This window comes from Styela clava, chromosome 10, assembly GCF_964204865.1.
Source record: "Styela clava chromosome 10, kaStyClav1.hap1.2, whole genome shotgun sequence".
NCBI classification, from domain to species: domain Eukaryota; kingdom Metazoa; phylum Chordata; class Ascidiacea; order Stolidobranchia; family Styelidae; genus Styela; species Styela clava.
Window position 1 is genome coordinate 6,319,776 of NC_135259.1, and position 16,120 is coordinate 6,335,895.

The 16,120-nt window shown below is 33.4% G+C and overlaps 39 non-coding genes across 39 annotated transcripts; all 39 read right to left on the bottom strand.

Moving 5' to 3' along the window:
* Positions 1 to 11: 11 nt before the first annotated feature.
* Positions 12 to 125, bottom strand: LOC144428508 (U5 spliceosomal RNA). The gene has a single exon (XR_013478451.1). It is a non-coding gene; the product is annotated as a U5 spliceosomal RNA (small nuclear RNA).
* Positions 126 to 441: 316 nt separating this feature from the next.
* Positions 442 to 555, bottom strand: LOC144428759 (U5 spliceosomal RNA). The gene has a single exon (XR_013478700.1). It is a non-coding gene; the product is annotated as a U5 spliceosomal RNA (small nuclear RNA).
* A 304-nt stretch (positions 556 to 859) lies between these two features.
* Positions 860 to 973, bottom strand: LOC144428601 (U5 spliceosomal RNA). The gene has a single exon (XR_013478544.1). It is a non-coding gene; the product is annotated as a U5 spliceosomal RNA (small nuclear RNA).
* Positions 974 to 1,290: 317 nt separating this feature from the next.
* Positions 1,291 to 1,404, bottom strand: LOC144428606 (U5 spliceosomal RNA). Its single transcript, XR_013478549.1, has one exon. It is a non-coding gene; the product is annotated as a U5 spliceosomal RNA (small nuclear RNA).
* Positions 1,405 to 1,607: 203 nt separating this feature from the next.
* LOC144428485 (U5 spliceosomal RNA) lies at positions 1,608 to 1,722 on the bottom strand. The gene has a single exon (XR_013478428.1). It is a non-coding gene; the product is annotated as a U5 spliceosomal RNA (small nuclear RNA).
* Positions 1,723 to 2,033: 311 nt separating this feature from the next.
* On the bottom strand, positions 2,034 to 2,147 carry LOC144428638 (U5 spliceosomal RNA). The gene has a single exon (XR_013478581.1). It is a non-coding gene; the product is annotated as a U5 spliceosomal RNA (small nuclear RNA).
* A 312-nt stretch (positions 2,148 to 2,459) lies between these two features.
* Positions 2,460 to 2,573, bottom strand: LOC144428825 (U5 spliceosomal RNA). The gene has a single exon (XR_013478763.1). It is a non-coding gene; the product is annotated as a U5 spliceosomal RNA (small nuclear RNA).
* Positions 2,574 to 2,866: 293 nt separating this feature from the next.
* On the bottom strand, positions 2,867 to 2,980 carry LOC144428450 (U5 spliceosomal RNA). Its single transcript, XR_013478393.1, has one exon. It is a non-coding gene; the product is annotated as a U5 spliceosomal RNA (small nuclear RNA).
* Positions 2,981 to 3,292: 312 nt separating this feature from the next.
* LOC144428449 (U5 spliceosomal RNA) lies at positions 3,293 to 3,406 on the bottom strand. The gene has a single exon (XR_013478392.1). It is a non-coding gene; the product is annotated as a U5 spliceosomal RNA (small nuclear RNA).
* A 312-nt stretch (positions 3,407 to 3,718) lies between these two features.
* On the bottom strand, positions 3,719 to 3,833 carry LOC144428556 (U5 spliceosomal RNA). Its single transcript, XR_013478499.1, has one exon. It is a non-coding gene; the product is annotated as a U5 spliceosomal RNA (small nuclear RNA).
* Positions 3,834 to 4,148: 315 nt separating this feature from the next.
* Positions 4,149 to 4,263, bottom strand: LOC144428625 (U5 spliceosomal RNA). The gene has a single exon (XR_013478568.1). It is a non-coding gene; the product is annotated as a U5 spliceosomal RNA (small nuclear RNA).
* A 311-nt stretch (positions 4,264 to 4,574) lies between these two features.
* LOC144428578 (U5 spliceosomal RNA) lies at positions 4,575 to 4,689 on the bottom strand. Its single transcript, XR_013478521.1, has one exon. It is a non-coding gene; the product is annotated as a U5 spliceosomal RNA (small nuclear RNA).
* Positions 4,690 to 4,992: 303 nt separating this feature from the next.
* Positions 4,993 to 5,106, bottom strand: LOC144428602 (U5 spliceosomal RNA). The gene has a single exon (XR_013478545.1). It is a non-coding gene; the product is annotated as a U5 spliceosomal RNA (small nuclear RNA).
* Positions 5,107 to 5,422: 316 nt separating this feature from the next.
* On the bottom strand, positions 5,423 to 5,536 carry LOC144428639 (U5 spliceosomal RNA). Its single transcript, XR_013478582.1, has one exon. It is a non-coding gene; the product is annotated as a U5 spliceosomal RNA (small nuclear RNA).
* A 315-nt stretch (positions 5,537 to 5,851) lies between these two features.
* LOC144428729 (U5 spliceosomal RNA) lies at positions 5,852 to 5,966 on the bottom strand. The gene has a single exon (XR_013478670.1). It is a non-coding gene; the product is annotated as a U5 spliceosomal RNA (small nuclear RNA).
* A 312-nt stretch (positions 5,967 to 6,278) lies between these two features.
* LOC144428822 (U5 spliceosomal RNA) lies at positions 6,279 to 6,391 on the bottom strand. The gene has a single exon (XR_013478760.1). It is a non-coding gene; the product is annotated as a U5 spliceosomal RNA (small nuclear RNA).
* A 313-nt stretch (positions 6,392 to 6,704) lies between these two features.
* On the bottom strand, positions 6,705 to 6,818 carry LOC144428650 (U5 spliceosomal RNA). The gene has a single exon (XR_013478594.1). It is a non-coding gene; the product is annotated as a U5 spliceosomal RNA (small nuclear RNA).
* A 317-nt stretch (positions 6,819 to 7,135) lies between these two features.
* LOC144428832 (U5 spliceosomal RNA) lies at positions 7,136 to 7,250 on the bottom strand. The gene has a single exon (XR_013478770.1). It is a non-coding gene; the product is annotated as a U5 spliceosomal RNA (small nuclear RNA).
* A 294-nt stretch (positions 7,251 to 7,544) lies between these two features.
* LOC144428483 (U5 spliceosomal RNA) lies at positions 7,545 to 7,658 on the bottom strand. The gene has a single exon (XR_013478426.1). It is a non-coding gene; the product is annotated as a U5 spliceosomal RNA (small nuclear RNA).
* Positions 7,659 to 7,968: 310 nt separating this feature from the next.
* On the bottom strand, positions 7,969 to 8,082 carry LOC144428783 (U5 spliceosomal RNA). Its single transcript, XR_013478722.1, has one exon. It is a non-coding gene; the product is annotated as a U5 spliceosomal RNA (small nuclear RNA).
* Positions 8,083 to 8,392: 310 nt separating this feature from the next.
* LOC144428717 (U5 spliceosomal RNA) lies at positions 8,393 to 8,507 on the bottom strand. Its single transcript, XR_013478658.1, has one exon. It is a non-coding gene; the product is annotated as a U5 spliceosomal RNA (small nuclear RNA).
* Positions 8,508 to 8,819: 312 nt separating this feature from the next.
* Positions 8,820 to 8,932, bottom strand: LOC144428829 (U5 spliceosomal RNA). Its single transcript, XR_013478767.1, has one exon. It is a non-coding gene; the product is annotated as a U5 spliceosomal RNA (small nuclear RNA).
* Positions 8,933 to 9,249: 317 nt separating this feature from the next.
* On the bottom strand, positions 9,250 to 9,364 carry LOC144428631 (U5 spliceosomal RNA). Its single transcript, XR_013478574.1, has one exon. It is a non-coding gene; the product is annotated as a U5 spliceosomal RNA (small nuclear RNA).
* Positions 9,365 to 9,674: 310 nt separating this feature from the next.
* LOC144428812 (U5 spliceosomal RNA) lies at positions 9,675 to 9,790 on the bottom strand. The gene has a single exon (XR_013478751.1). It is a non-coding gene; the product is annotated as a U5 spliceosomal RNA (small nuclear RNA).
* A 309-nt stretch (positions 9,791 to 10,099) lies between these two features.
* LOC144428731 (U5 spliceosomal RNA) lies at positions 10,100 to 10,215 on the bottom strand. Its single transcript, XR_013478672.1, has one exon. It is a non-coding gene; the product is annotated as a U5 spliceosomal RNA (small nuclear RNA).
* Positions 10,216 to 10,524: 309 nt separating this feature from the next.
* On the bottom strand, positions 10,525 to 10,640 carry LOC144428732 (U5 spliceosomal RNA). The gene has a single exon (XR_013478673.1). It is a non-coding gene; the product is annotated as a U5 spliceosomal RNA (small nuclear RNA).
* Positions 10,641 to 10,949: 309 nt separating this feature from the next.
* LOC144428859 (U5 spliceosomal RNA) lies at positions 10,950 to 11,065 on the bottom strand. Its single transcript, XR_013478795.1, has one exon. It is a non-coding gene; the product is annotated as a U5 spliceosomal RNA (small nuclear RNA).
* A 162-nt stretch (positions 11,066 to 11,227) lies between these two features.
* On the bottom strand, positions 11,228 to 11,342 carry LOC144428846 (U5 spliceosomal RNA). The gene has a single exon (XR_013478782.1). It is a non-coding gene; the product is annotated as a U5 spliceosomal RNA (small nuclear RNA).
* Positions 11,343 to 11,665: 323 nt separating this feature from the next.
* LOC144428707 (U5 spliceosomal RNA) lies at positions 11,666 to 11,779 on the bottom strand. The gene has a single exon (XR_013478648.1). It is a non-coding gene; the product is annotated as a U5 spliceosomal RNA (small nuclear RNA).
* A 312-nt stretch (positions 11,780 to 12,091) lies between these two features.
* LOC144428852 (U5 spliceosomal RNA) lies at positions 12,092 to 12,207 on the bottom strand. The gene has a single exon (XR_013478788.1). It is a non-coding gene; the product is annotated as a U5 spliceosomal RNA (small nuclear RNA).
* Positions 12,208 to 12,515: 308 nt separating this feature from the next.
* Positions 12,516 to 12,629, bottom strand: LOC144428544 (U5 spliceosomal RNA). The gene has a single exon (XR_013478487.1). It is a non-coding gene; the product is annotated as a U5 spliceosomal RNA (small nuclear RNA).
* Positions 12,630 to 12,946: 317 nt separating this feature from the next.
* Positions 12,947 to 13,060, bottom strand: LOC144428660 (U5 spliceosomal RNA). The gene has a single exon (XR_013478604.1). It is a non-coding gene; the product is annotated as a U5 spliceosomal RNA (small nuclear RNA).
* A 438-nt stretch (positions 13,061 to 13,498) lies between these two features.
* LOC144428818 (U5 spliceosomal RNA) lies at positions 13,499 to 13,613 on the bottom strand. The gene has a single exon (XR_013478756.1). It is a non-coding gene; the product is annotated as a U5 spliceosomal RNA (small nuclear RNA).
* Positions 13,614 to 13,923: 310 nt separating this feature from the next.
* On the bottom strand, positions 13,924 to 14,039 carry LOC144428860 (U5 spliceosomal RNA). The gene has a single exon (XR_013478796.1). It is a non-coding gene; the product is annotated as a U5 spliceosomal RNA (small nuclear RNA).
* Positions 14,040 to 14,201: 162 nt separating this feature from the next.
* On the bottom strand, positions 14,202 to 14,316 carry LOC144428847 (U5 spliceosomal RNA). The gene has a single exon (XR_013478783.1). It is a non-coding gene; the product is annotated as a U5 spliceosomal RNA (small nuclear RNA).
* Positions 14,317 to 14,638: 322 nt separating this feature from the next.
* On the bottom strand, positions 14,639 to 14,752 carry LOC144428665 (U5 spliceosomal RNA). The gene has a single exon (XR_013478609.1). It is a non-coding gene; the product is annotated as a U5 spliceosomal RNA (small nuclear RNA).
* A 312-nt stretch (positions 14,753 to 15,064) lies between these two features.
* Positions 15,065 to 15,180, bottom strand: LOC144428854 (U5 spliceosomal RNA). Its single transcript, XR_013478790.1, has one exon. It is a non-coding gene; the product is annotated as a U5 spliceosomal RNA (small nuclear RNA).
* Positions 15,181 to 15,488: 308 nt separating this feature from the next.
* LOC144428545 (U5 spliceosomal RNA) lies at positions 15,489 to 15,602 on the bottom strand. Its single transcript, XR_013478488.1, has one exon. It is a non-coding gene; the product is annotated as a U5 spliceosomal RNA (small nuclear RNA).
* Positions 15,603 to 15,919: 317 nt separating this feature from the next.
* On the bottom strand, positions 15,920 to 16,033 carry LOC144428671 (U5 spliceosomal RNA). Its single transcript, XR_013478615.1, has one exon. It is a non-coding gene; the product is annotated as a U5 spliceosomal RNA (small nuclear RNA).
* Between the last annotated feature and the right edge of the window lie 87 nt (positions 16,034 to 16,120).

The following is a 16,120-nucleotide window of genomic DNA, read 5'->3' on the forward strand; positions in this document are numbered from 1 at the left end:
GTAAATCATGAACCCAGTACATACTGGGCTCTAAAAATCGCAAAGACTCATTGTATGCTCCTCTCCACGGAAATCTTTAGTAAAAGGCGAAAGATTTATGCGAAAAATGAAGAGAAGCCTGAGTAACTAGAGAACCTTCGTAAAGACATATCAAGTGGATTGTTAAGCTCCAGATTGTGATTTTTATTCGCGCGCTTGTGTTCACATTAGTTTATTTTATTTTAGATTAACTCTATTTCATTTATTGCCTCATGTTTACTAAAACAATTAGATTTATTATTACTAATTTTCTAATATCTAAATCAAAGTTACTTTAAAACTGAATAGTTCCCCCCCAAAATCGCGGTGTTCCCGGCCTATCAATTCATGAAAGAATAAAAGTTGTGAACACAAATTAGCATTCAACAGACCTTTCTGATCTAGAGTATAAGTAAATCATGAACCCAGTACATGCTGGGCTTTAAAAATCGCAAAGACTCATTGTATGCTCCTCTCCACTGAAATCTTTAGTAAAAGGCGAAAGAATTATGCGAAAAATGAAGAGAAGCCTGAGTAACTAGAGAGCCTTCGTAAAAACATATAAAGTGGATTGTTAGGCTCCAGATTGTGATTTTTATCCGCGCGCTTGTTTTCACATTAATTTATTATTTTTGAGAATATTTCATTGGTCGTCTCATGTTAACTGAAACATTTTTTTTATTATAATCCTTTTTCTAATAACTCAAAGTTAATTGAAAACTGAATAGTTCTCCCGTAAAGTCGTGGTGTTCCAGGTCTATTAATTCATAAAAGAATAAAAGTTGTGAACACAAATTAGCATTCAACAGACCTTTCTGATCTAGAGTATAAGTAAATCATGAACCCAGTACATGCTGGGCTTTAAAATCGCAAAGACTCATTTTATGCTCCTCTCCACGGAAATCTTTAGTAAAAGGCGAAAGATTTATGCGAAAAATGAAGAGAAGCCTGAGTAACTAGAGAACCTTCGTAAAGACATATCAAGTGGATTGTTAAGCTCCAGATTGTGATTTTCATTCGCGCGCTTGTGTTCACATTAGTTTATTTTATTTTAGATTAACTCTATTTCACTTATTGCCTCATGTATACTAAAACAATTAGATTTATTATTACTAATTTTCTAATACCTAAATCAAAGTTACTTTAAAACTGAATAGTTCCCCCCAAAAAGTCGCGGTGTTCCAGGCCTGTTAATTCATAAAAGAATAAAAGTTGTGAACACAAATTAGCATTCAACAGATCTTTCTGATCTAGAGTATAAGTAAATCATGAACCCAGTACATACTGGGCTTTAAAAATCGCAAAGACTCATTGTATGCTCCTCTCCACGGAAATCTTTGGTAAAAGGCGAAAGATTTGTGCGAAAAATGAAGAGAAGCCTGAGTAACTAAAGAGCCTTCGTAAAGAACTATCAAGTGGATTTTTTTTATTATTATCCATTTTCTAATAACTCAAAGTTAATTGAAAACTGAATAGTTCTCCCGTAAAGTCGCGGTGTTCCAGGTCTATTAATTCATTAAAGAATAAAAGTTGTTAACACAAATTAGCATTCAACAGACCTTTCTGATTTAGAGTATGAGGAAATCGTGAACCCAGTACATGCTGGGTTTTAAAAATTGCAAAGACTCATTGTATGCTCCTCTCCACGGAAATCTTTGGTAAAAGGCGAAAGATTTGTGCGAAAAATGAAGAGAAGCCTGAGTAACTAAAGAGCCTTCGTAAAGAACTATCAAGTGGATTGTTAGGCTCCAGATTGTGATTTTTATCCGCGCGCTTGTTTTCACATTAATTTATTTCTTTTGAGAATATTTGGATTTCATTGGTTGTCTTATGTTCACTAAAACATTTTTTTTATTATTATCCATTTTCTAATAACTCAAAGTTAATTGAAAATTGAATAGTTCTCCCGTAAAGTCGTGGTGTTTCAGGTCTATTAATTCATAAAAGAAGAAAAGTTGTGAACACAAATTAGCACTCAACAGACCTTTCTGATCTAGAGTATGAGTAAATCATGAACCCAGTAAATGCTGGGCTTTAAAAATCGCAAAGACTCATTGTATGCTCCTCTCCACGGAAATCTTTAGTAAAAGGCGAAAGATTTATGCGAAAAATGAAGAGAAGCCTCAGTAACTTGAGATCCTTTGTAAAATCATATAAAGTGGACTGTTAGGCTCCAGATTGTGATTTTTATCCGCGCGCTTGTTTTCACATTAATTTATTTCTTTTGAGAATATTTCGATTTCATTGGTTGTCTCATGTTTACTAAAACATTTTTTTTTATTATTATCCCTTTTCTAATAACTTAAAGTTAATTGAAAACTGAATAGTTCTCCCGTAAAGTCGTGGTGTTCCAGGTCTATTAATTCATAAAAGAAGAAAAATTGTGAACACAAATTAGCATTCAACAGACCTTTCTGATATAGAGCATGAGTAAATCATGAACCCAGTACATGCTGGGCTTTAAAAATCGCAAAGACTCATTGTATGCTTCTCTCCACGGAAATCTGTAGTGAAAGGCGAAAGATTTATAAGAAAAATGAAGAGAAGCCTGAGCAACTAGAGAGCCTTCGTAAAATCATATAAAGTGGATTGTTTTATTCGCGCGCTTGTGTTCACATTAGTTTATTTTAGATTAACTCTATTTCATTTATTGCCTCATGTTTACTAAAACAATTAGATTTATTATTACTAATTTTCTAATACCTAAATCAAAGTTACTTTAAAACTGAATAGTTTCCCCCAAAAAGTCGCGGTGTTCCAGGCCTGTTAATTCATAAAAGAATAAAAGTTGTGAACACATATTAGCATTCAACAGACCTTTCTGATCTAGAGTATAAGTAAATCATGAACCCAGTACATGCAGGGCTTCAAAAATCGCAAAGACTCATTGTATGCTCCTCTCCACGGAAATCTTTAGTAAAAGGCGAAAGATTTATGCGAAAAATGAAGAGAAGCCTGAGTAACTGGAGAGCCTTCGTAAAATCTTATAAAGTGGACTGTTAGGCTCCAGATTGTGATTTTTATCCGCGCGCTTGTTTTCACATTAATTTATTTTTTTTGAGAATATTTCGATTTCATTGGTTGTCTCATGTTTATTAAAACATTTTTTTTTATTATTATCCATTTTCTAATAACTCAAAGTTAATTGAAAACTGAATAGTTCTCCAGTAAAGTCGTGGTGTTCCAGGTTTATTAATTCATAAAAAAAGAAAAGTTGTGAACACAAATTAGCATTCAACAGACCTTTCTGATCTAGAGTATGAGTAAATCATGAACCCAGTACATGCTGGGCTCTAAAAATCGCAAAGACTCATTGTATGCTCCTCTCCACGGAAATCTTTAGTAAAAGGCGAAAGATTTATGCGGAAAATGAAGAGAAGCCTGAGTAGCTAGAGAGCCTTCATAAAATCATATAAAGTGGATTGTTAGGCTCCAGATTGTGATTTTTATCCGCGCGCTTGTTTTCACATTAATTTATTTTTTTTGAGAATATTTCGATTTCATTGGTCGTCTCATGTTTACTAACACATTTTTTTTTATTATAATCCATTTTCTAATAACTCAAAGTTTATTTGAAAACTGAATAGTTCTCCCGTAAAGTCGTGGTGTTTTAGGTCTATTAATTCATAAAAGAAGAAAAGTTGTGAACACAAATTAGCACTCAACAGACCTTTCTGATCTAGAGTATGAGTAAATCATGAACCCAGTTAATGCTTGGCTTTAAAAATCGCAAAGACTCATTGTATGCTCCTCTCCACGGAAATCTTTAGTAAAAGGCGAAAGATTTATGCGAAAAATGAAGAGAAGCCTGAGTAAATAGAGAACCTTCGTAAAGACATATCAAGTGGATTGTTAAGCTCCAGATTGTGATTTTTATTCGCGCGCTTGTGTTCACGTTATTTTATTTTATTTTAGATTAACTCTATTTCATTTATTGCCTCATGTTTACTAAAACAATTAGATTTATTATTACTAATTTCTAATATCTAAATCAAAGTTACTTTAAAACTGAATAGTTCCCCCCAAAAAGTCGCGGTGTTCCCGGCCTATTAATTCATGAAAGAATAAAAGTTGTGAACACAAATTAGCCTTCAACAGATCTTTCTGATCTAGAGTATAAGTAAATCATGAACCCAGTACATGCTTGGCTTTAAAAATCGCAAAGACTCATTGTATGCTCCTCTCCACGGAAATCTTTAGTAAAAGGCGAAAGATTTATGCGAAAAATGAAGAGAAGCCTGAGTAACTGGAGAGCCTTCGTAAAATCATATAAAGTGGACTGTTAGGCTCCAGATTGTGATTTTTATCCGTGCGCTTGTTTTCACATTAATTTATTTCTTTTGAGAATATTTCGATTTCATTGGTTATCTCATGTTTACTAAAACATTTTTTTTTATTATTATCCATTTTCTAATAACTCAAAGTTAATTGAAAACTGAATAGTTCTCCCGTAAAGTCGTGGTGTTCCAGGTCTATTAATTCATAAAGGAAGAAAAGTGGTGAACACAAATTAGCATTCAACAGACCTTTCTGATCTAGAGTATGAGTAAATCATGAACCCAGTACATGCTGGGCTTTAAAAATCACAAAGACTCTTGTATGCTCCTCTCCACGGAAATCTTTAGTAAAAGGCGAAAGATTTATGCGAAAAATGAAGAGAAGCCTGAGCAGCTAGAGAGCCTTCGTAAAATCATATAAAGTGGATTGTTAGGCTCCAGATTGTGATTTTTATCCGCGCGCTTGTTTTCACATTAATTTATTATTTTTGAGAATATTTCATTGGTCGTCTCATGTTTACTGAAACATTTTTTTTATTATAATCCTTTTTCTAATAACTCAAAGTTAATTGAAAACTGAATAGTTCTCCCGTAAAGTCGTGGTGTTCCAGGTCTATTAATTCATAAAAGAATAAAAGTTGTGAACACAAATTAGCATTCAACAGACCTTTCTGATCTAGAGTATAAGTAAATCATGAACCCAGTACATGCTGGGCTTTAAAATCGCAAAGACTCATTTTATGCTCCTCTCCACGGAAATCTTTAGTAAAAGGCGAAAGATTTATGCGAAAAATGAAGAGAAGCCTGAGTAACTAGAGAACCTTCGTAAAGACATATCAAGTGGATTGTTAAGCTCCAGATTGTGATTTTCATTCGCGCGCTTGTGTTCACATTATTTTATTTTATTTTAGATTAACTCTATTTCACTTATTGCCTCATGTATACTAAAACAATAGATTTATTATTACTAATTTTCTAATACCTAAATCAAAGTTACTTTAAAACTGAATAGTTCCCCCCAAAAAGTCGCGGTGTTCCAGGCCTGTTAATTCATAAAAGAATAAAAGTTGTGAACACAAATTAGCATTCAACAGACCTTTCTGATCTAGAGTATAAGTAAATCATGAACCCAGTACATACTGGGCTTTAAAAATCGCAAAGACTCATTGTATGCTCCTCTCCACGGAAATCTTTAGTAAAAGGCGAAAGATTTATGCGAAAAATGAAGAGAAGCCTGAGTAACTAGAGAACCTTCGTAAAGACATATCAAGTGGATTGTTAAGCTCCAGATTGTGATTTTTATTCGCGCGCTTGTGTTCACATTAGTTTATTTTATTTTAGATTAACTCTATTTCATTTATTGCCTCATGTTTACTAAAACAATTAGATTTATTATTACTAATTTTCTAATATCTAAATCAAAGTTACTTTAAAACTGAATAGTTCCCCCCAAAAATCGCGGTGTTCCCGGCCTATCAATTCATGAAAGAATAAAAGTTGTGAACACAAATTAGCATTCAACAGACCTTTCTGATCTAGAGTATAAGTAAATCATGAACCCAGTACATGCTGGGCTTAAAAAATCGCAAAGACTCATTGTGTGCTCCTCTCCACGGAAGTCTTTAGTAAAAGGCGAAAGATTTATGCGAAAAATGAAGAAAAGCCTGAGTAACTAAAGAGCCTTCATAAAGAACTATCAAGTGGATTGTTAGGCTCCAGATTGTGATTTTTATCCGCGCGCTTGTTTTCACATTAATTTATTTCTTTTGAAAATATTTCGATTTCATTGGTTGTCTCATGTTTACTAAAATATTTTTTTTTATTATTTTCCATTTTCTAATAACTCAAAGTTAATTGAAAACTGATGAGTTCTCCCGTAAAGTCGTGGTGTTCCAGGTCTATTAATTCATAAAAGAATAAAAGTTGTGAACACAAATTAGCATTCAACAGACCTTTCTGATCCAGAGTATAAGTAAATCATGAACCCAGTACATACTGGGCTTTAAAAATCGCAAAGACTCATTGCATGCTCCTCTCCACGGAAATTTTAGTAGAAGGCGAAAGATTTATGCGAAAAATGAAGAGAAGCCTGAGTAACTAGAGAACCTTCGTAAAGACATATCAAGTGGATCGTTAAGCACAAGATTGTGATTTTTATTCCCGCGCTGGTGTTCACATTAGTTTATTTTATTTTAGATTAACTCTATTTCATTTATTGCCTCATGTTTACTAAAACAATTAGATATTACTAATTTTCTAATACCTAAATCAAAGTTACTTTAAAACTGAATAGTTCCCCCCCAAAAAGTCGCGGTGTTCCAGGCCTATTAATTCATAGAAGAATAAAAGTTGTGAACACAAATTAGCATTCAACAGACCTTTCTGATCTAGAGTATAAATAAATCATGAACCCAGTACATACTGGGCTTTAAAAATCGCAAAGACTCATTGTATGCTCCTCTCCACGGAAATCTTTAGTAAAAGGCGAAAGATTTATGCGAAAAATGAAGAGAAGCCTGAGTAACTAGAGAACCTTCGTTAAGACATATCAAGTGGATTGTTAAGCTCCAGATTGTGATTTTTATTCGCGCGCTTGTGTTCACATTAGTTTATTTTAATTTAGATTAACTCTATTTCATTTATTGCCTCATGTTTACTAAAACAATTAGATTTATTATTACTAATTTTCTAATATCTAAATCAATGTTACTTTAAAACTGAATAGTTCCCCCCAAAAAGTCGCGGTGTTCCCGGCCTATTAATTCATGAAAGAATAAAAGTTGTGAACACAAATTAGCATTCAAAAGACCTTTCTGATCTAGAGTATAAGTAAATCATGAACCCAGTACATGCTGGGCTTTAAAAATCGCAAAGACTCATTGTATGCTCCTCTCCACGGAAATCTTTAGTAAAAGGCGAAAGATTTATGCGAAAAATGAAGAGAGCCTTCGTAAAATCATATAAAGTGGATTGTTAGGCTCCACATTGTGATTTTTATTCGCGCGCTTGTTTTCACATTAATTTATTTCTTTTGAGAATTTTTCGATTTCATTGGTCGTCTCATGTTTACTAAAGCATTTTTTTTTTATTAATATCCATTTTCTAATACCTCAAAGGTAATTGAAAACTGAATAGTTCTCCCGTAAAGTCGTGGTGTTCCAGGTCTATCAAATCATAAAAGAATAAAAGTTGTGAACACAAATTAGCATTCAACAGACCTTTCTGATCTAGAGTATAAGTAAATCATGAACCCAGTACATGCTGGGCTTTAAAAATCGCAAAGACTCATTGTGTGCTCCTCTCCACGGAAATCTTTAGTAAAAGGCGAAAGATTTATGCGAAAAATGAAGAGAAGCCTGAGTAACTGGAGAGCCTTCGTAAAATCATATAAAGTGGATGTTAGGCTCCAGATTGTGATTTTTATCCGCGCGCTTGTTTTCACATTAATTTATTTCTTTTGAGAATATTTCGATTTCATTGGTTGTCTCGTGTTTACAAAAACATTTTTTTTATTATTATCCATTTTCTAATAACTCAAAGTTAATTGAAAACTGAATAGTTCTCCCGTAAAGTCGCGGTGTTCCAGGTCTATTAATTCATAAAAGAATAAAAGTTGTGAACACAAATAAGCATTCAACAGACCTTTCTGATCTAGAGTATGAGGAAATCATGAACCCAGTACATGCTGGGCTTTAAAAATCGCAAAGACTCATTGTATGCTCCTCTCCACGGAAATCTTTAGTGAAAGGCGAAATATTTATGCGAAAAATGAAGAGAAGCCTGAGTAACTAAAGAGCCTTCGTAAAGGAATATCAAGTGGATTGTTCGGCTCAGATTGTGATTTTTAGCCGAGCGCTTGTTTTCACATTAATTTATTTCTTTTGGGAATATTTCGATTTCATTGGTTGTCTTATGTTTACTAAAACATTTTTTTTTATTATTATCCATTTTCTAATAACTCAAAGTTAATTGAAAACTGAATAGTTCTCCCGTAAAGTCGTGGTGTTCCAGGTCTATTAATTCATAAAAGAATAAAAGTTGTGAACACAAATTAGCATTCAACAGACCTTTCTGATCTAGAGTATAAGTAAATCATGAACCCAGTATATGCTGGGCTTCCAAAATCGCAAAGACTCATTGTGTGCTCGTTTCCACGGAAATCTTTAGTAAAAGGCGAAAGATTTATGCGAAAAATGAAAAGAAGCCTGAGTAACTAAAGAGCCTTCATAAAGAACTATCAAGTGGATTGTTAGGCTCCAGATTGTGATTTTTATCCGCGCGCTTGTTTTCACATTAATTTATTTCTTTTGAAAATATTTCGATTTCATTGGTTGTCTCATGTTTACTAAAATATTTTTTTTTATTATTTTCCTTTTTCTAATAACTCAAAGTTAATTGAAAACTGATGAGTTCTCCCGTAAAGTCGTGGTGTTCCAGGTCTATTAATTCATAAAAGAATAAAAGTCGTGAACACAAATTAGCATTCAACAGACCTTTCTGATCCAGAGTATAAGTAAATCATGAACCCAGTACATACTGGGCTTTAAAAATCGCAAAGACTCATTGCATGCTCCTCTCCACGGAAATTATAGTAAAAGGCGAAAGATTTATGCGAAAAATGAAGAGAAGCCTGAGTAACTAGAGAACCTTCGTTAAGACATATCAAGTGGATTGTTAAGCTCCAGATTGTGATTTTTTATTCGCGCGCTTGTGTTCACATTATTTTATTTTATTTTAGATTAACTCTATTTCATTTATTGCCTCAGATTTACTAAAACTATTAAATTTCATATTGTTAATTTTCTAATAACTAAATCAAAGTTACTTTAAAACTGAATAGTTCTCCTAAAAAAGTCGCGATGTTCCAGGCCTATTATTTCATGAAGGAATAAAAGTTGTGAACACCAATTAGCATCCAACAGACCCTTCTGTTCTAAAGAATACGTAAACCAAGAACCCACCGCATGCTGGGCTTCCAAATTCGCAAAGACTCATTGTATGCTCCTCTCCACGGAAATCTTTAGTAAAAGGCGAAAGATTTATGCGAAAAATGAAGAGAAGCCTGAGTAACTAGAGAACCTTCGTAAAGAACTATTAAGTGGATTGTTCGGCTCCAGATTGTGATTTTTATCCGCGCGCTTGTTTTCACATTAATTTATTTCTTTTGAGAATATTTCGATTGCATTGGTTGTCTTATGTTTACTAAAACATTTTTTTTATTAATATCCATTTTCTGATAACTCCAAGTTAATGGAAAACTGAATAGCTCTCCCGGAAAGTCGTGGTGTTCCAGGTCTATTGATTCATAAAAGAATAAAAGTTGTGAACACAAATTAGCATTCAACAGACCTTTTTAATCTAGAGTATAAGTAAATCATGAACCCAGTACATGCTGGGCTTTAAAAATCGCAAAGACTCGTTGTGTGCTCCTCTCCACGGAAATCTTCAGTAAAAGGCGAAAGATTTTTGCGAAAAATGAACAGAAGCCTGAGTAACTAAAGAGCCTTCATAAAGAACTATCAAGTGGATTGTTCGGCTCCAGATTGTGATTTTTATCCGCGCGCTTGTTTTCACATTAATTTATTTCTTTTGAGAATATGTCGATTTCATTGGTTGTCTCATGTTTACTAAAACATTTTTGTTATTATTATCCATTTTCTAATAACTCAAAGTTAATTGAAAACTGAACAGTTCTCCCGTAAAGTCGTGGTGTTATTGGTCTAATAATTCATAAAAGAATAAAAGTTGTGAACACAAATTAGCATTCAACAGACCTTTTTAATCTAGAGTATAAGTAAATCATGAACCCAGTACATGCTGGGCTTTAAAAATCGCAAAGACTCGTTGTGTGCTCCTCTCCACGGAAATCTTTAGTAAAAGGCGAAAGATTTTTGCGAAAAATGAACAGAAGCCTGAGTAACTAAAGAGCCTTCATAAAGAACTATCAAGTGGATTGTTCGGCTCCAGATTGTGATTTTTATCCGCGCGCTTGTTTTCACATTAATTTATTTCTTTTGAGAATATGTCGATTTCATTGGTTGTCTCATGTTTACTAAAACATTTTTGTTATTATTATCCATTTTCTAATAACTCAAAGTTAATTGAAAACTGAACAGTTCTCCCGTAAAGTCGTGGTGTTCATGGTCTAATAATTCATAAAAGAATAAAAGTTGTGAACACAAATTAGCATTCAACAGACCTTTTTAATCTAGAGTATAAGTAAATCATGAACCCAGTACATGCTGGGCTTTAAAAATCGCAAAGACTCGTTGTGTGCTCCTCTCCACGGAAATCTTTAGTAAAAGGCGAAAGATTTTTGCGAAAAATGAACAGAAGCCTGAGTAACTAAAGAGCCTTCATAAAGAACTATCAAGTGGATTGTTCGGCTCCAGATTGTGATTTTTATCCGCGCGCTTGTTTTCACATTAATTTATTTCTTTTGAGAATATGTCGATTTCATTGGTTGTCTCATGTTTACTAAAACATTTTTGTTATTATTATCCATTTTCTAATAACTCAAAGTTAATTGAAAACTGAACAGTTCTCCCGTAAAGTCGTGGTGTTCATGGTCTAATAATTCATAAAAGAATAAAAGTTGTGAACACAAATTAGCATTCAACAGACCTTTCTGATCTAGAGTATAAGTAAATTATGAACCCAGTACATGATGAGCTTTGACAATCGCAAAGACTCATTGTATGCTCCTCTGCACGGAAATCTTTAGTGAAAGGCGAAAGATTTACGCGAAAAATGAAGTGAGGCATTTTTATTATTATTATCCATTTTCTAATAACTCAAAGTTAATTGAAAACTGAATAGTTCTCCCGTAAAGTCGTGGTGTTCCAGGTCTATTAATTCATAAAAGAATAAAATTTGTGAACACAAATTAGCATTCAACAGACCTTTCTGATCTAGGGTATAAGTAAATCATGAACCAAGTACATGAGGGGCTTTAAAAATTGCAAAGACTCATTGTATGCTCTTCTCCACTGAAATCTTTAGTGAAAGTCGAAAGATTTATGCGAAAAATGAAGAGAAGCCTGAGTAACTAAAGAGAACTAAAGAGCCTTCGTAAAGAACTATTAAGTGGATTGTTAGGCTCCAGATTGTGATTTTTATCCGCACGCTTGTTTTCACGTTAATTCATTTCTTTTGAGAATATTTCGATTTCATTGGTTGTCTTATGTTTACTAAAACATTTTTTTTTTATTATTATCCATTTTCTAATAACTCAAAGTTAATTGAAAACTGAACAGTTCTCCCGTAAAGTCGTGGTGTTCATGGTCTAATAATTCATAAAAGAATAAAAGTTGTGAACACCAATTAGCATCCAACAGACCTTTCTGATCTAGAGTATAAATAAATCATGAACCCAGTACATGCTGGGCTTTAAAAATCGCAAAGACTCATTGTATGCTCCTCTGCACGGAAATCTTTAGTAAAAGGCGAAAGATTCATGCGAAAAATGAAGAGAAGCCTGAGTAACTCGAGAGCGATCGTAAAGACCAAACAAATGGATTGTTAGGCTCTAGATTGTGATTTTTATTCGCACGCGTGTTTTCACATTACTTTATTTCTTCTGAGATTAATTCGATTTCATGAATTGCCTTATGTTCAGTAAAATAATTGGAATTATTATAATGAATTTTCTAATAACTCAAAAGTTAATTGAAAACTGAATAGTTCTCCCCTAAAACTCGTGTTATCCAGGTCTATTTATTCATAAGGGAATAGAAGTTTTGAACGCAAATTAGCATCCAACAGACCCATCTGATCTAGAGATTAAGTAAATCATGAACCCAGTACATGATGGGCTTTAAAAATCGCAAAGACTCATTGTATGCTCCTCTCCACGAAAATCTTCAGTAAAAGGCGAATGATTTACGCGAAAAATGAAGATAAGCCAGAGTAACTAAAGACCTTCGTAAACACCTATCAAGTGGATTGTTCGGCTCCAGATTGTGATTTTTATCCGCGCGCTTGTTTTCACATAAATTTATTTCTTTTGAGAATATTTCGATTTCATTGGTTGTCTTATGTTTACTAAAACATTTTTTTATTATTATCCATTTTCTAATAACTCAAAGTTAATTGAAAACTGAATAGTTCTCCCGTAAAGTCGTGGTGTTCCAGGTCTAATAATTCATAAAAGAATAAAAGTTGTGAACACAAATTAGCATACAACAGACCTTCCTGATCTAGAGTATAAGTAAATCATGAACCCAGTACAAACTGAGCTTTAAAAAGCGCAAAGACTCATTGCATGCTCCTCTCCACGGAAATCTTTAGTAAAAGGCGAAAGATTTGTGCGAAAAATGAAGAGAAGCCTGAGTAACTAGAGAACCTTCATAAAGACATATCAAGTGGATTTTTAAGCTCCAGATTGTGATTTTTATTCACGCGCTTGTGTTCACATTAGTTTATTTTATTTTAGATTAACTCTATTTCATTTATTGCCTCATGTTTACTAAAACAATTAGATTTATTATTACTAATTTTCTAATACCTAAATCAAAGTTACTTTAAAACTGAATAGTTCCCCCCAAAAAGTCGCGGTGTTCCAGGCCTATTAATTCATGAAGGAATAAAAGTTGTGAACACAAATTAGCATTCAACAAACCTTTCTGATCTTGAGTATATGTAAATCACGAACCCAGTACATACTGGGCTTTAAAAATCGCAAAGACTCATTGTATGCTCCTCTCCACGGAAATCTTTAGTAAAAGGCGAAAGATTTATGCGAAAAATGAAGAGAAGCCTGAGTAACTGGAGAGCATTCGTAAAATCATATAAAGTGGATTGTTAGGCTCCAGATTGTGATTTTTATCCGCGCGCTTGTTTTCACATTAATTTATTTCTTCTGAGAATATTTCGATTTTATTGGTTGTCTCATGTTTACTAAAACAGTTATATTTAATATTATCCAGTTTCTAATAACTGAAAGTTAATTGAAAACTGAATGTTTCTCCCGTAGTCGTGGTGTTCCAGGTCTATTAATTCATAAAAGAATAAAAGTTGTGAACACAAAATAGCATTAAACAGACCTTTCTGATCTCATCTCTAACTCAAAGTTAATTGAAAATTGAATAGTTCTCCCGTAAAGTCGTGGTGTTCCAGGTCTATTAATTCATAAAAGAATAAAAGTTGTGAACACAAATTAGTATTCAACAGACCTTTCTGATCTAGAGTACAAGTAAATCATGAACCCAGTACATGCTGGGCTTTAAAAGTCGCAAAGACTCATTGTGTGCTCCTCCCCACGGAAATCTTCAGTAAAAGGCGAAAGATTTATGCGAAAAATGAACAGAAGCCTGAGTAACTAAAGAGCCTTCATAAAGAACTATCAAGTGGATTGTTCGGCTCCAGATTGTGATTTTTATCCGCGCGCTTGTTTTCACATTAATTTATTTCTTTTGAGAATATGTCGATTTCATTGGTTGTCTCATGTTTACTAAAACATTTTTGTTATTATTATCCATTTTCTAATAACTCAAAGTTAATTGAAAACTGAACAGTTCTCCCGTAAAGTCGTGGTGTTCATGGTCTAATAATTCATAAAAGAATAAAAGTTGTGAACACAAATTAGCATTCAACAGACCTTTCTGATCTAGAGTATAAGTAAATTATGAACCCAGTACATGATGAGCTTTGACAATCGCAAAGACTCATTGTATGCTCCTCTGCACGGAAATCTTTAGTGAAAGGCGAAAGATTTACGCGAAAAATGAAGTGAGGCATTTTTATTATTATTATCCATTTTCTAATAACTCAAAGTTAATTGAAAACTGAATAGTTCTCCCGTAAAGTCGTGGTGTTCCAGGTCTATTAATTCATAAAAGAATAAAATTTGTGAACACAAATTAGCATTCAACAGACCTTTCTGATCTAGGGTATAAGTAAATCATGAACCAAGTACATGAGGGGCTTTAAAAATTGCAAAGACTCATTGTATGCTCTTCTCCACTGAAATCTTTAGTGAAAGTCGAAAGATTTATGCGAAAAATGAAGAGAAGCCTGAGTAACTAAAGAGAACTAAAGAGCCTTCGTAAAGAACTATTAAGTGGATTGTTAGGCTCCAGATTGTGATTTTTATCCGCACGCTTGTTTTCACGTTAATTCATTTCTTTTGAGAATATTTCGATTTCATTGGTTGTCTTATGTTTACTAAAACATTTTTTTTTATTATTATCCATTTTCTAATAACTCAAAGTTAATTGAAAACTGAACAGTTCTCCCGTAAAGTCGTGGTGTTCATGGTCTAATAATTCATAAAAGAATAAAAGTTGTGAACACCAATTAGCATCCAACAGACCTTTCTGATCTAGAGTATAAATAAATCATGAACCCAGTACATGCTGGGCTTTAAAAATCGCAAAGACTCATTGTATGCTCCTCTACACGGAAATCTTTAGTAAAAGGCGAAAGATTCATGCGAAAAATGAAGAGAAGCCTGAGTAACTCGAGAGCGATCGTAAAGACCAAACAAATGGATTGTTAGGCTCTAGATTGTGATTTTTATTCGCACGCGTGTTTTCACATTACTTTATTTCTTCTGAGATTAATTCGATTTCATGAATTGCCTTATGTTCAGTAAAATAATTGGAATTATTATAATGAATTTTCTAATAACTCAAAAGTTAATTGAAAACTGAATAGTTCTCCCCTAAAACTCGTGTTATCCAGGTCTATTTATTCATAAGGGAATAGAAGTTTTGAACGCAAATTAGCATCCAACAGACCCATCTGATCTAGAGATTAAGTAAATCATGAACCCAGTACATGATGGGCTTTAAAAATCGCAAAGACTCATTGTATGCTCCTCTCCACGAAAATCTTCAGTAAAAGGCGAATGATTTACGCGAAAAATGAAGATAAGCCAGAGTAACTAAAGACCTTCGTAAACACCTATCAAGTGGATTGTTCGGCTCCAGATTGTGATTTTTATCCGCGCGCTTGTTTTCACATAAATTTATTTCTTTTGAGAATATTTCGATTTCATTGGTTGTCTTATGTTTACTAAAACATTTTTTTATTATTATCCATTTTCTAATAACTCAAAGTTAATTGAAAACTGAATAGTTCTCCCGTAAAGTCGTGGTGTTCCAGGTCTAATAATTCATAAAAGAATAAAAGTTGTGAACACAAATTAGCATACAACAGACCTTCCTGATCTAGAGTATAAGTAAATCATGAACCCAGTACAAACTGAGCTTTAAAAAGCGCAAAGACTCATTGCATGCTCCTCTCCACGGAAATCTTTAGTAAAAGGCGAAAGATTTGTGCGAAAAATGAAGAGAAGCCTGAGTAACTAGAGAACCTTCATAAAGACATATCAAGTGGATTTTTAAGCTCCAGATTGTGATTTTTATTCACGCGCTTGTGTTCACATTAGTTTATTTTATTTTAGATTAACTCTATTTCATTTATTGCCTCATGTTTACTAAAACAATTAGATTTATTATTACTAATTTTCTAATACCTAAATCAAAGTTACTTTAAAACTGAATAGTTCCCCCCAAAAAGTCGCGGTGTTCCAGGCCTATTAATTCATGAAGGAATAAAAGTTGTGAACACAAATTAGCATTCAACAAACCTTTCTGATCTTGAGTATATGTAAATCACGAACCCAGTACATACTGGGCTTTAAAAATCGCAAAGACTCATTGTATGCTCCTCTCCACGGAAATCTTTAGTAAAAGGCGAAAGATTTATGCGAAAAATGAAGAGAAGCCTGAGTAACTGGAGAGCATTCGTAAAATCATATAAAGTGGATTGTTAGGCTCCAGATTGTGATTTTTATCCGCGCGCTTGTTTTCACATTAATT